This window comes from Chrysochloris asiatica, unplaced genomic scaffold, assembly GCF_000296735.1.
Source record: "Chrysochloris asiatica unplaced genomic scaffold, ChrAsi1.0 scaffold00083, whole genome shotgun sequence".
Taxonomy (NCBI): Eukaryota; Metazoa; Chordata; class Mammalia; order Afrosoricida; family Chrysochloridae; genus Chrysochloris; species Chrysochloris asiatica.
This window is the reverse complement of record NW_006408601.1, coordinates 5,086,646-5,101,744: the sequence shown is the minus strand read 5'-3', so window position 1 is coordinate 5,101,744 and position 15,099 is coordinate 5,086,646.

The following is a 15,099-nucleotide window of genomic DNA, read 5'->3' as shown; positions in this document are numbered from 1 at the left end:
GGAAGCAGCAGTCAAGAGATCAAACAACGTATTATATTAAGCAAATCTTCGGCACAAGACATTTTTAAAGTGTTGAAGAGCAAAGATGTCAGCTTGAGGACTAAGGTGCGCCTACCCAAGCCATGGTGTTTTCAATAATCTCATATGCATGCAGAAGCTGGACAGTGAATAAGGAAGACCGTAGAAGAATTGGTGCCTTTGAGTTATGGTGTTGAAGGAGAATACTGAAAGTGCCATGCCAAAAGAACCAATAGATCCATTTGGGAAGAAATGCAACCAGAATGCTCCTTAGAGGCTAAGATGGCCAACCTTTGTCTCTCATACTCTGGACACATTGTCAGGAGGGAGCAGTCGCTGGAGAAGGATATCATGTTTGGTAAGGTGGAGGGTCAGAGAAAAAGAGGAAAACCCCCAACGAGATGGACTGGCCAAGTGGCAGCATCGATGGACTCAAGTGTGGCAACGATAGTGAGGTTGGCTCAGGATTGGGCAGTGTTTTGTTCTGTTGGGCATAAGGTTGCTATGAGTCGGTACTGACTCGATGGCACCTAACAACAACAACAACTATTGCAGTAAAAAACAAGCAGGAGTGGCAACAGTAATCTCTGATAAAATAAACTCTAAGGCAAAAACTAACCTAAGACATAAAAAAGGACACAATCTCATGATTAAAGGGTCAATTGAACAAGATGACATAACTGTAAGAAATATCTATGCTCCCAATAATAGAGCCCCAAGATATATAAAGCAAACCTTACTAGAATTGAAGAAAGAAATAGACAAATATACAATAATAGTAGGAAATTTTAATATGCTACTTTTGAAAACGGATAGACCAACCAGAAAGAAACTCAAAAAAAGATACAGAGGAACTAATAGCACAATAAACCAACTTGATCTCATAGATGTGTACAGAGCATTCAACCTAACAACAGTACAATACACATTCTTTTCCAGTGCACATGGAATATTCTCCAGAATTGACCATGTGTTAGGCCAAAAAACAAGCCTCTATAAGTTTACAAACATCAAAATACTACAAAGCATCTTTTCAGACCACAATGCTATAAAACTGGAAATCAACAGTAGAAAGCTTAATGAAATAAAGTTGAATACATGGAAACTGAATAACACCCTGCTGAAAAGTGACTGGGTAATAGAATAAATTAAACGTGAATTCATAAAGTTCCTAGAAAAAAATGAAAATGAAAACACAACATACCAAAATCTTTCGGACACGGTGAAAGCAGTGCTGAGAGGACAATTTATTGCAATAAATACACACATCCAAAAAGAAGAAAGAATCAAAATTACCACATTAACACAGCATTTCCAACAATTAGAAACAGACCAACAAAGGGAACTTATAGTCACCAAAAGAAAAGAAATAATAAAGATTAGAGCAGAAACAAATGAGATAGAAACAGAAAAACTATAGAAAACTACAGAAAAACTACTACATTAGGCAAATTTGCTGTAAAAGACTTTTTCAATTTTATAAAAGCAAAGATATCAGTTTTGAAGACTAAAGTGTACCTGACTCAAGCCCTGTTATTTTTAATTGCATCATATACATATGAAAGATGGACAGTGAATAAGGAAGACCATAGAAGAATCTATGTGTTTGAATTATGGTGTTGGAGAAGAATAGTAAAAGTACTACCATCTAAAGAGAGAGACTGAGAGCTGGTGGCCAGCAGGCAGACTTGCAGAATGTGCTCTTTGGTGGTGTAATTTATTATACATTCCTGAGTGTTTTTTTAAAAAGCTAAAATGAATAAAGAGAAATACTGTTAACTGATGGTACATGGTAGGGATTATAATCATTGTAATGAAACCAAGTATATGATTTGTTGAATGTAAAACTGATGATCTGCCCTGTAAACTTTCACTCAATTCACAATAAAAACATAAAAAACAAAAAAGTACCAGGGACTACCAGAAGAACAAACAAATTTGTCTTGAAAAAGTGCTGCCAAAATGTTCCTTAGAAGACAGGATGGTTAGACTTCATCTCTCAAACTTCGGACATGTTATCAGGAGAGACCTGTCTCTTGAGAAGGACATCATTATTTGTTAAAGGGAGGGTCAGTCAAAAAGAGGAAGATCCCAACAAGATGGAATGACACAATGGCAGCAACAATGGGCTCAAACATAACAACTTTGAGGATTGCTGAGGACCTGGCAGTGTTTCATTACGTCGCTATGAGTTGGGACCACCTTATCTGCTCCTAATAACAACATAATTAGGAACTGAACCATGAAAAATTAGGACACCAATATCACCTTATAATTCTGATCTCTATTATCAGATGATTTGTGTTTGTGTTGTCTTTGTTCCCTTTAAGACTTGATAAAGACATGTATATAAAAGAAAAGAACTAAAGAGGAAAGGAAGCAGGAAGCACAGGGACGGTGAAGGGGGATAAGTTATGTTATATTTTGGGGTTTGCAATCAATGACATGAAATAAAATGTGTATGAATGGTTGAGTAACAAACAAAGAAAGATTAGAGCAGAAATAAATGAGATAAGCAAGATAGAAAACTGAAAAACTATAGCGAGAATCTACAGGACAAAAAGCTGGTTCTTTGAAAGGATTAATAAAATTGACAAGCCATTGGCAAACCTCACAAAAGAAACGAGGGAGAAGACACAAATAACACACATTAGAAAACACACGGACAATGTCACAATGGAACCAAATGAAATCAAAAGGATAATAACAGAATACCATGAAGAGTTGTACGCCAACAAATTTGAAAACTTAGAAGAGATGGATACATTTTTTAGAAATACACAACCTACCTAACCTTATACAGAGTGAAGGAGAAAACTTGAGCAGACTGATAACAAAAGAACCAATTGATCAGGTCATCAAAAAACTCACAACCAAAAGAAGTCCAAGTCTATATGGCTTCATTGGTAAATTCTATCAAATATTCAGGGAAGAGCTGTCACCAATTCTACTCAAATTATTCCAGAATATATAAGAGGATGGAAAACTTCCTAATACATTTTATGAAGCAAGCATAACCCTCATACCAAAGCCAGAGTAGGACATCATTAAGAAAAACTTATAGACCAATATCCCTCATGAACATAGATGCAAAAATTGTCAAAAAAACCTAGCCAACAGAATCAAGCAGCACATAAAACAAAAACAAAAACCCATCATAACCAAGTGGGATTCATATCAGGGATTCAAGCATGGTTCAACACTAGGAAAACAATCAATGTAATCCACGAAATAAGTAAGAAAAAGGAAAAGAACCACATGATCATATTGATTGATGCAGAAAAGGCATTTGACAAAATCCAACATCCATTCCCCATAAAAACACTTAAAAAATAAGAATTGAAGGGATATTCCGCAACATAATTAAGAGCATATATACAACACCAACAGCCAACATTATCTCAATGGAGAGAAACTGAAAGCCTTCCCTTTGTGAACAGAAACCAGACAAGGAAGTCCTTTGTCACCACTCCTATTCAATATTGTGTTGGAAGTCTTACCCAGAGCTGTAAGACATCCAAATTGGTAAAGAGGAAGTAAAACTCTCTCTATTTTCAGATGATATGATCCTATACATAGAAAACTCCAAAGAGTCAGTAAAAAAGCTACTGGACCTCATTGGAAGATTCAGCAAAGTGGCAGGGTATAAGATCAACATACAAACGTCAGTTGGATTCCTCTATACTAATAATGACAGCATTGCAAAGGGCATTAGGAAAGCAATACCATTTATAATAGCTGCCCAAAGGATGAAATATCTAGGAATAAATGTAACCAAAGAGACAAAAGGACCTATACAAAGAAAACTACAAAACACTACTACAAGAAAACAAAAGAGACTTACAAAAATGGGAGACTATACCATGCTCCTGGATAGGAAGACTTAACATTGTGAAAATGTCATTATTGCCCAAAGCAATATACACATATAATGCAATCCCAATCCAGATTCCAATGACATTCTTTAAAGAGATAGAAAAAATAATTACAAACGTCATGTGGAAAGGAAAGAGATCCAGAATAAGCAAAGAACTGTTTAAGAAGAAGAAGAAAGTTGGAAGCCTCTAACTCCCCGACTTCCAAATTTATCATACAGCTATAGTGGTCAAAACAACTTGGTACTGGTACAATGAAAGATACATAGATCAATGGAACCAAATCAAGAATCCAGAAATTAACCCATCCATGTACAGCCAACTGATTTTCCACAAAGGGCCTAAGTATATTGCATGGAGGGGAGATCGTCTCTTCAACAGATGGTGCTGGTAGAACTGGAAAGCGATGTGCAAAAACTTGAAGCGAGACCTTTACCTCACACCATATACAAAAACCAACTCATCATGGATTAAAGACCTAAATGTGAATACCAGAATTATAAAGGCCATCAAATAAACAATAGGGACACATTTGAGGGATCTAATACAAAGCACACACAGACTACGAAACATTGTGAAAATTGCACAAACAATAGAAGGCAAAATAGATGATTGGGACATACCAAAAATAAAAAATGTATGTGCATTGGTAGACTTCACCAAAAGAGTAAAAAGGGAGCCCACAGAATGGGATTTTTTTTTTTTTTTTTTGCAATGATCCATCAGACTAGGGACTAATTTATAAAATATATAGGAAACAATAACACCTCTACAAGAAAAAGACAAACAACTTAATTTAAAAATGGGCACAGGACATGAACAGACACTTCACCAAGGAGGAGACTCAGGCAGCCAAAAAACACAAGAAGAAATGGTCATGATCACTAGCCATTGTTGTTGTTGTTAGGTGTCATCAAGTTGGTACCAACTCATAGTGACTTTATGCACAGCAGTAGAGAGATATAAATGAAAACAACAATGAGATATCATCTCACAGCAGCAATAACAACAAAGTTCAAAAAGAAGAGGACAATAAATGCTGGCAAGGATGTAGAGAGACTGGGACCCTCCTACTTTGCTGGTGGGATTGCAAAATGGTCCAACCTCTCTGAAAAACAATATGGTGCTTCCTCAGAAAGTTGGAAATAGAAATACCTTATGATCCAGCAATCCCTCTACTTGGTATTTATCCACAAGAAATATGAGTCATATCTCGAGTAGATATATGCACACCAATATTCATAGCAGCAATATGTACAATAGTAAAAAGATGGAGACAGCCTAAGTGTCCATCAATGGAAGAATGGATAAAACTTTGGTATATACACACAATGGAATACTATGCTACCTTGAAGAATAACAAGGAAGCTGCAGGCCACCACATAACATGGATGAACTATGAGGACATTATGCTGAACAAAATTAGTCAATCACATAAGGAGAAATACTGCATAGGGCCATTATTGTAAAAGCTTTAAAAAAAAAAATACACTAAAAGGAAAAAAGAAAAGAAAAATTATTTGTTGGTTACTGGGGTGTAGAGGGTGGGGTGAGGGGAGGGAGGGGAAGGCAGAGCACAGGGTAGGGAATAGACATGTGATAGTTTGGGTGTTGGCAGGGACAATACACAAGAAAGGAGAGGGGAATGGAAGAACAAAGTGGATGGAGAACATTTAGTCAGGTTTGCATGGGCTAAACGGGACAGAGGTAAATAGTGATATATACTCAATCCTGGAACAATAGGGCTCTATGATACAGGGATTGAGGCATGGTTTGAATGGGTAAAAGAGGGGAAATAATGTTACGATGCTTGACTGTCTTATGAATCTTGATTTCCCTTACCTACAATTGTGAAGTAGACACTTGAGGGGGAGAGAAAGGAATAGCCAGAAACATCACAACAGAAAGCTTGTAAGTCCGTCCTCAGCCTGTAACTGATTGGAATACCTAAAAAGGGGCTGGAACTTGCCCAGTTAAAGAGGCTTCCTCTGGAGCCTTTGCATTACATAAGACCTTAGGTGGCATCCTGATCCCCATCCAGAATCTTCTGAGGTGGGAAATTTCTCCTTGAAAAGACAAGCAGACCAGCCTGGAGCAGCTAGAGGAACAGAAGATACTTCTTCAAAGAAAGATCAGCAGGGAAAATAAAAAACAATAAAGGCTGTCTGATTGACTTCTACAAGAATTAGCAAGTTGTTCACTGGGGAGCCATCAAGGCAAGCAATCAAGTCCCCTTAGGAAAATCCCCTTCCAAGATTGAAACTCAAAGGGAATACAGGAGCAGGCACGTCATCTTGCTGTTGTTCACATTGGTCTACCAATAAGTAGAAGTGGGGAGAAAACAGCAATGAAGCTGTGAGTTAAGTCTGACCACGTTCAATACACTTCTGTCAACCAGGATTACAACCGGGGTGTCCAGCACATAGCAAGACCTGGAGTCTCCTGAACCCATGGACAGGGACATAGTCACAGAAGACTAGCAGAGAGAGTGAAGCATCCAGCTGATGTGACGTGAGGGATAAGACTCTTAGGCACAAGAATGCTCGTACTTGCAGATAGTACCCACTGGACCTGGCTTCAATGGCTGGATGATCAGAATTCAACTAGAGGAAGAAAGAAGAGGAAAAAGAGTGTAACCCACTATAATTTGATAAACTTGACCTATACTTATGGATGTAGTAGCTTAAAAGAGGGAATGAATCTTTATGGCGAGGATCATTCCCACCCCCTCTGTACAAATATAGGGTAGACAGGGATGGGCAATGTAGACATTGGCTACCCAAAATGGTGGTGGTGGAGGGCAACAAAGGCACAAAGTGACTGGCTTACAAGTTTTAAAGAGGGAACTTAGTTTCAGATGGTGCGGGGGAAGGTAAACTCTCCGCTGTAGTTTCCAACCTGTCCAGTTGGACTGGTGAAAGGAGATTGGGATAAAACTCTTGTGGTTCAATTGTGAATAATTGCTATCAGTACTGATTGTGAATGTTGCAAATGTAAAGGTAGACATTTTGTAACAAAAGGAGAGGAGTGGTTGAATTTGAAGTCCAGGAGTGGAGGACCCTGGAAACATCAATAGAGAAGAGTGGAGTGTGGAACTTTGTCCAGAAAAATAACAATGCCAGAGATGAAGGTAGAGACAATGACATGGAGCAACAGAGTGGCTGGGGACTCTAGACTCAAGGAGGGAGAGAGGCTGTGTGCTGGTGGCTGGGGGACTGGAGTGCAGGGTATACCCTTTCATTGAATAGTTGTATATTCCTGAGTGGAATTGGAAGCAAATGCTTTTGAATGATGATGCATGGAAGGGATTGAAATCATTGCAATGAAATGAAATATGATAGGGTGAATATAAAGCTGATGCTCTCCCATGTAAGCTATCATTCAATCCACAATAAAAACTTATTAAAAACAAAACAAAACAACAACAACCTTTGGGACATAGAAGCAGTGCTGAGAGAACAATTGATAGCAATAAATGCACACATCCAAAAAGAAGAAAGAACCAAAATCAACACATTAACATATCTCCAACAATTAGAAAAAGTAAAACTATAGTTACCAGGAGAAAATAAATAATAAAGAATAGAGCAGAAATAAATAAGATAGCAAATAGAAAAACCATTAAAAGGAGAAACAAGACAAGAAGTGTGTTCTTTGAAAGGATTAAAAAGTGGACAAACCATTGGAAAATCTAACAAAAGAAAAAAGGGAGAAGACACAAATAACACTCATAAGAAAATACATGAGTAATGTCATGACAGAACCAATGGAAATAAAAAGGATAATAAGAGAATACTATGAAGATTTGTTTCCATGAGTGTTGATAGTTGATCCAAGAAGAATGAAGTCCTTGACAACTTCAATCTTTTTTCCATTGATAAGAATGTTGTTTATTGGTCCAGTGGTGAGGATTTTTGTTTTCTTTACATTGAGATGTAATCCATACTGAAGCAGCAGTCAAGAAATCAAATGACATATTGCATTAGACAAATCTGCTTCACAAGACCTTTATAAAGTGTTGAAGAGCAAAGATGTCAGCTTGAGGACTAAGGTGCGCCTGACCCAAGTCATGGTATTTTAAATAACCTCATATGCATGTGAAATCTGGACAGTAAATAAGGAAGACTGTAGAAGAATTGATGCTTTTGAGTTATGGTGTTGGAGAAGAATATTGAAAGTGCCATGGGCTGCCAGAAGAACCTATAGATCTGTTTTGGAAGAAGTGAAACCAGAGTGCTCCTTGGAGTCCAAGATGGCCAAACTTCATCTCTCATTTTTCGGACATATTGTCAGGAGGTAGCAGTCACTGGAGAAGGATATTATGTTTGGTAAGGTAGAGGGTCAAAGAAAAAGAGGAAGACCCCCCAATGAGATGGATTGGCCAAGTGGCAGCATCGATGGATTGGCCAAGTGGCAGCATCTATGGACTCAAGCGTGGCAACAGTAATGAGGTTTGCCCAGGATTGGGCAGCGTTTCATTCTGCTGTGCATAAGGTTGCTATGAATTGGTACCGACTCAATGGTACCTAACAACAGCATGAAGATTTGTACTCAAACAAATTTGAAAATCTAGAGGTGATGGATACAGTTTTAGAAAAGTGCAGTAGAACTTAAACAGAGTGAAGTAGAAAACTTGAACAAACCTATAACAAAAGAAGAAATTGATCAAGTCATCAAAAAGCTCCCAGTCAAAAAAAGTCAAGGCCCAAATGTCTTCACTGATGAATTTTATCAAACATTCATAGAAGAGCTGTCACCAATTCTATTCAAACTGTTACAGATTATTTAAAAGGATGGAAAACTTCCTAATACATTTTGGAAGTATCAGCTGGCCATGATCTGAAGTAGCAGGGGCATGCAAGAATGCCCAAACCTGCAGAAAGTACCCATTTGACATAGCTAACTCAACTAGAGGAAGAAGTTTGATACAGGAAGAAAATGTAAATTGCTACAATTTGATGAACTTGACCTTTGCTTATAAATGTTGTTGTTGTTTTTAAGTGCCATTGAGTTGATTCTGACCCACAGCAACCCCATATAGAGTTATGAAGGAGTGGCTGGTGAGCTTGAGCCCCCGATCTTGTGCTTCAAACCAACATTTCAGTCCAGCACATTAATCCACAGTGCCACACTGCTCAAAGTTCCAACTGAGCGGGAAGGAGTCTTCACATCAAGGATCAAGTTTATCCCCTCAGTGCACAGGGTTGACAGGGGCAGGCAACTTAAACACTGGCTACCCAAAAGGGGGGCTATAAAGGCTTGAAGTGGCCAGCTTACAAGTTTTCAAGAATGTGCTTAGTTTCAGAGATGGGGCGGGGGTGGGGGCAGATAGGATAGAATCCCCACTGAATACTTTTCCTCTTGTTTAGATGGGTCTGGTGCAAGGGGATGGGGGAAGATGGGGATGGGGTTCTTTTGATTCAATAGCGAGCAACTGTTATCATAATGAAGCGATTCTCACAAGTGTAAAGGTAGACGATATGTAACAAAAAGGAAGGAGCAGTTAATTTTTCATTCCAGGAACAGAGGACCTTAGAACCATCAAGAGGGAAGAGCATGAGTAGAGCGAGGCATCCGAACCAAAGAAGCAGCAACACCAGGGACAGAAACAGAGGTGATAGCACAGAGAGATACCGCAGCTGAGGACTCTAGACACATAGAATGAGAAAGATGGTGTGGTCAAGAGACTGGCTTCTAAATGTATCCTTTGGTCACTTAAACAAATACATATTATCTGTATGTTTTATATACATTTTTTAAAATGAGGAACTAGAAGTAAATACTGTTAAGCAATGGTGCATGGAGGGGATTGTAATAATTTTGATTTCAAAAACTATGACTGGTTGAGTGTAAAACTGATGGTCTGCCATGTAAACTATCACTCAATTCCCAATAAAGGATTTTTAAAAAATTGGTATCTTACTTGTATCTATTTCATAAGATGTTGTGATGAATAAATGAGTTAAGGGATATAGTCTAATATTAATCCAAAGGTGATAATTCTTATTATTTATACTTTGACACGGATTAAATAAAAATATATTTGAAGCACCTAGCTTAATATAGGAGCCCTGGTAGCATAATGGGTTATGCACTGGGCTGCTATGTGCAAGGTCATCAGTTTGAATCCTCCAGCCACTCCATAGAAGAAAGATGAGACTTTCTGTTCTATAAAGATTTATATCCTATGAGTCAGAACTGACTGATGGCATCCAGTAGCAGCAGCTAACTACATGTTTGCTTTCTATCTCCTTTCTCTAGCTGGGGTAGTGTTTAATCATAGAATTGAAGTTCCCACTTCGAACTCTGTTAAGTGGGCAGTCTTGGTCAATAGGAGGAGCACCAGACATTTGCATTTGTCACTTTTTTTTTTTTCTTTTCTTTTTCTTTCCATAGCAAAGAGAGTCAAAAGGAAGGGAAGTGATCCACACAGAAAGCAATAGGGAACCATATATTCATTTATTAAGGTTACTGAAATAAAATGTCACAAATTGGGTGGCTTTCAATTTGGGAAGCTAGTAGTCCAAATTCAGGAAGCCAGCAGGACTATCCATATTCTTGCAGAAGGTTCTAGGGAAGATTCTTTATTCTCTCCCTCAGCTTTTCATAGCCACAAATGTTCTTGGACAAGGCCATCTTTCCTATGTTTATCTCTCTGTGTTTCTTCTCCTCTTTTATAAGAAGCCATTTAGACAGGAGTAGGGCCCAAACTATTCCAGCATGACTTTGTGTTAACTGATAATATTGCTAGAGTCCTTATTTCCAAACAAGGTCAGATTCACAGGTACTGAGGGTTAGGACTTCAACATATCATTTTGAGGGACACTATTCAATCTGTAATGGGCAGACTGACAAACCGTGGAATGAGATAGATCAGACTGAAACTAAGGGCATGTGTTCTACCACTAGACTAAAAAATCACAGGAAATAAAGAGATTAAGGAGCTCTGGTAGTGTAGTGGTTATGAATCGGGATGTGAACCTCAAGGTCAGCAGTTCAAAACTACCAGCTGCTCTGCGGGAGAAAGATGAGGCTTTCTGCTCCCGTAAAGATTTACAGCCTTGGAAACTCTGTTCAGGGTCGCTATGGACCAGAACTGACTCAACGGCACTTAACAACAACAACAACAATCAGTTGTATCAGAATTTGTGTCCATTTGCAAAGATGGTTTTCATACATCAAATGTGTTTCCAGCTGGGTGTACTTAGCTCATTAAAAGATTAAACTAGCAGAAGTGCAGGTCCTTGCGATGGTTAATTTTATGTGTCAGTTTGGTTATTCTGTAGTAGCCAACTGCTTGGTTAAATACTAGAGTAAATATTGCTAGGAAGGTACACTGCAGTATAATGTGCTGGATTGAAAGGTCAGTTTGAACCGCCAGTTCAGCAGTTCACATGCACCAGTTGTTTCTCAGAAACCCTATGCAGGGTCACTATGAGTCAGAACAGACTCGATAACACTTAACAACAATAACAACAACATTTGCAATCAATTAAATCTAAGTAAAGTGAATTTTCTTCCATGATGTTAGCAGACCTCATAAGTCAGTAGAAGGCGCTAAGAACAAAAACAGTGGTTTTCCAAAAGGAGAAGAATTCTACCTCAAGACTATAAATTCTGCTAGAGAAGCTGGGACAAGATGGCAGAGTAGACAGCCACACTGAGCTGACCCTCTGCAACAAAGACACAGGAGACAGTGAAGTAAATACAGATGGCCATCCTAGAGCCCTGAGCATCAGAGGATAGGACAGATAGGTTGACTGAGTGCTGACTGCATGAAGAAATCAAACAGAAGCAGCCAGAGAGAAGGAAAATGGGTGGACTCTGTGCTGGCTTGGAGTGGCGCTATCATTTTGGGCTTTTGTGACCATTCTTGATACAGTGGCCTATAGGCATAGAACATGGCTAGAACTTGGAGGCAAGGAGGTATAGTTTGCCTTTGTTCCCATGGCCTCCTGATAGCCCCATTCCAACCCTCACCAATCCAGTGACCATTGGTACCCCTCCTGTGCAGCCTGAGCTCTGCCTGCAGTCTGGCACCAGTAGTGCCACCCCCACCTCTCTAGGCACCAAAACCCATCCTGAACAACTCTACACAATGAAGAGAGAATTAACTGCTTTCACATTTTGTCTCTGTCACATCCACTGGGAGACAAGAGGTGAGTGCTTGAGAACACACAAATGTAACATCAGCAATCAAGTATGTCTCAGAGAAAGTTTGGCTAACAGGAAGAAACAAGAGAGAGTGCCTCAAACAAGTGGCCCAAGAAGAGAGTCAGAAAACATAGCACCAGAAATGTTATTCTCATCTCTTGTAGCCTCATACCTGGTTACCTGTTCTCATTTCCAGGCCCCAGACTAAGCCTTGGAACTTCAGGGACCACAGCTTGACTATTCAACTTAGAGACAAATCTCAGGCTGCCCTCCCTTCACTGCCACAGACTGCCTTAAGTGGGAACCCTTCTTGGATTCCTTGGATGTCGATCCTCTTCTCAGTATACAGGGGTCACAAGAGCTTGAGCTCCATGAATGAGCCCTCCCTACTCATGAAATGCATCACAAACTCTGGACTCTGGACTCTGCCCCTGAAGGATGGCAGATGCTGCTCTGTTGCCCCTCAGAACCATTCATTGAGATGCAGGATATGTTTTGTATGTTTCTGTTTTGTTTTATTTATTCAAAAAGAGAAGCCCTGAGACATTCTTTCCATAAGAAAAAGAGTTTGCAGAAACCTCCCAAAATTAAAGAAGTAACCACAGGACTCATCTAGAGACCCCAGTATGTCAGAGTTGGAAGAGCCTCTAGGACCCATCTGCCTGATGCTTTCAGTAGAGTCAGGGTCATCTGAATACAGTGCAATATATGGACGACTGATTCACAATGCCTGCCACAACTTACCTCTTCATGTGGGCCCCTTTCTGCCCTCTGGGTTTAAGTCAAACAATCACAAGTATTGATCCGCAGCAGTCACCAGTCTTACTTGACACGGTTTCTGACACTCTTCAGAAATCGCCTTACTTGTTTCCAGGCTGACCCTCACTCCAATCCAGTTCCTTCCCCTTAGGAAGTCTCCCTTCCCTTCATGTTGACTCTCTGATTGGTGATCTGTTTGATCCTTCAAATACAGATTTTGAGCCTGTATTTGGCTCCTACACCCATGACTCTGCAGAATTTTCTGGCTTAGAAGACTGTATTTGACTTTCTAAAACCCAAATCTCCAAACTGAGATCACCTGTTCCCTCAGTAAGGGGCCATTCAATACTCCTTAAATTGATGCCCACAAGTGTTCACCCACAGCACCTGAAGCCCTAGGATGTGGAGGAGGTTAATGGCAGCTGCAGTGGCCCTGTGCTGGAAGAAGACAGTGCCCAGAGCTCCTTTTTGTTGTAATCCACAACTCTTGAGGTCTGGAAGTGTTTCCATAGTGTCAGGGGGCTATGGTTTACCTGTCAATATTTCTCTGGTGGATAGGTCCTTGGCTGCTAACTGAAAGGTCGGTGGTTTTAACTCACCAGCTACTTGGTGGGAGAAAGATGTGGCAGCCTGCTTCCACAAAGACTACAATCTTTGAAATCTTGTGGGGCGGTTCTACTCTATCACAAAGGTTGTTATAAGTCAAAATTGACTTGTTATCAATTGGCTCACTCTCTTTAAATGCCTCTGAGCAGCCAGAACTAGTGTCCTGTTTAGGGAAGCATCAATAAAGTGAAAGTTACTTTGCGAGTGTCTTCAGAGATAAGAAGGTGTTCTGAGTTCTCCCAGCCAAGCAGGGGATGTCTTCCAGGTACAGAAGGGGTTGGTTTATAAACACCTTTTCCAAAACCTGAGTGAGACTTAGACCCACAGATGGTGACAAGAAAGCCACTATCACTTCATAAGTCTTCAATGTGCCTCACTTGAAACCATCACCTGAATGTGGGACTTGGACTAGACAAACCCACTTTCCTCCCTTCTATACTTCTGACAGCGTTGTACCTCATGACTGATCTGGATATGTTCTTTGTGGCAATGAATGCAACACCATTCCTCTTCAATTTGTCATTCACAGCATAGTAAACCATGTGGTTATCAGATTCAAAATAGCCAACACCAGTCCATTTTAGCTCACTAATGCCTAAGATATCGATGTTTATACGTTCCATTTCATTTTTGACAATTTCTAATTTTCCTAGTTTCATACTTTGTACATTCCATGTTCCAATTATTAATGGATGTTTACACTTATTCCTCTTCATTTTGAGTTGTGCCCCATCAGCAAATGAAGGTCCTGTGGGCTTTTCTCCCATGAGCTTTACTCCATTCCTGTCATCACAGTCAACTCTACTTTGAGGAGGCAGCTCTTCCCCACTTTCATTTTGAGTGTCTTCCAACCTGATGGGCTCATTTCCAGCAGTATATCTGACAGTGTTTTTCTGCTATTCATAAGGTTTTCAGTGCCTAAATATTCAGAAGTAGTTCATCACTCCTTCTTCCTAGTCTGTCTTTGTCTGGAAGCTCATCTGAAACCTGTCCACCACGGATGACCCAGCTGGTATTTAAAATACCAGTGGCATAGCTTCCAGAACCACAGCAACACACAAGCCACAACAGTACAACAAACTGACAGACAAGTAGTGTCTGTGATATGATAATATCCATGCTTCTACTGGGAAACCCAGTTAATACCACTATTCAAATTTACGCACCAACCACTAAAGCCAGAGAGGATGAAATAGAAGAATTCTACCAACTTCTTCAATCTGAAAGTGATCACAAATGCAATCAAGGTGTATTGATCATTACTGGTAATTGGAATGCAAAGGTTGGGAACAAAGAGGAAAGATCAGTAGTTGGAAAATATGCCCTTGGTGATAAAAATGATGCTGGAGAACACATGATAGAATTCTACAAAACCAATGATTTGCTCATTTCAAATACCTTCTTTAGACAGCATAAGAGACGACTGACTATACACATGGACCTCACTAGATGGAATATACAGAAATCAAATTGACTACATCTGTGGAAAGAGAAGATGGAAAAGTTCCATATCACTACTCAAAACAAGGCCAGGAGAAGATTGTGGAACAGACCATCAATTGCTCATATGCAAATTCAAGCTGAAGCTGAAAAAAAAAAAAAAATGAAAACAAGTCCACGAGAGCCAAAATATGACCTTGAATATATACCACCTGAATTTAGAGACCATCTGAAGAACAGATTTGAT